Consider the following 1,216-nt stretch of genomic DNA (forward strand, 5'->3'; position numbering starts at 1 on the left):
AATGTAAATTATGTGAAAAGTATGTAAATTATATAAATTAAAACAAATAAATAAAACAAGTACAATAAACATAATATAAGTAAAAAGTAGAAAAATCATGTAAAATCTTGATAAAGAAAAAAAAACATAAAAATGCATAAAAAACTAAAATATATATGTATATAAATAACAAAGAAAAATAAAAGACAACTAAAAAAATAAACAGACAAAGATGGCGTGAATAAATAAAAGCACCCACCGTTCTCATTGGTTTTTAACACTTCCCTGCTCTCGTCCAGTTTCTGAACTGTAGCTTCGAATTGTTCCTTTAATTTCATTACCTAAAGCAAAAGAAAATGTTGATAAAAAGAAGTATTCCTCAAACAGGCATTTGTTGGCAGCAGACGGTACCTCTTCCTCTTTCTGTCGGAGCTGTTGTTGGGTGTCCTGCAGCTCTCGCTGCCCCCGCTGCAGTTTCTCTGTAGTTTCCTGCAGGATCTTTTCTTGAGACACCGTCACTGTGTTCTTCACCTTGATCTTCCCCATCAGCGCCTTCAGATCCCCCTGGAGCTTCTTGATGATGCCGTTCGCCTGCATTGAGAAATTATGTCTGTGAGACGTGTTCAACTGGACTATAGATATGACTTATTTTTAAACATCGACGCAAACCTTGATGAGCTCCTCCGACAGGGACTTTACCGTGGCCTCCAACTTGCTGATTTGAACTTGCTTACTTTCAACGTTTCCTTCGACAGAATTCTAGCAAAGATACAAGTAAAAAAATAAATACATAAAGTGACATCCATGTCATATTTCATCCCAATATTAAAAGAAAAAAAATTATACTTATATACACACTCATTAATGAGAATATTTTTGTCATTACTCTTGAGAATTAAATAGTATCAAATATATTTATTAATTTAAAATATGTAAAATCAAATAAATTTAATTTAATCCTATTTTTAAAAGTAGATCATATACATTACATATTTGAAAAATACTATTATATATAGCATTACTGAGAATTAAAAATGATAAAATATATAGACAGAAAAAGAAACATATAGAAAAATCACACACACCCACACACAAATATATACACTAGGCATGTGACGGTATCAAATTTTCATGTTGTGATAATTGCTACAGCTTTAATCACAGTATACAGTAGTGATGCGCGGATGAGCTAAAATGTCACTTGAATCCGCAGCTTCAAATCAACCGCCCGCACCTA

At 32.4% G+C, this 1,216-nt stretch overlaps 1 long non-coding RNA gene across 1 annotated transcript; it reads right to left on the minus strand.

The window, feature by feature from the left end:
• Positions 1-238: 238 nt before the first annotated feature.
• On the minus strand, positions 239-734 carry LOC107682907 (uncharacterized). The gene is made up of 3 exons (XR_001633622.1): positions 649-734; positions 391-570; positions 239-320 (listed from the first exon to the last, which is right to left on the minus strand). It is a non-coding gene; the product is annotated as an uncharacterized LOC107682907 (long non-coding RNA).
• Positions 735-1,216: the final 482 nt, after the last annotated feature.

This window comes from Sinocyclocheilus anshuiensis, unplaced genomic scaffold, assembly GCF_001515605.1.
Source record: "Sinocyclocheilus anshuiensis isolate Anshui unplaced genomic scaffold, SAMN03320099.WGS_v1.1 C32709540, whole genome shotgun sequence".
NCBI lineage: Eukaryota > Metazoa > Chordata > Actinopteri > Cypriniformes > Cyprinidae > Sinocyclocheilus > Sinocyclocheilus anshuiensis.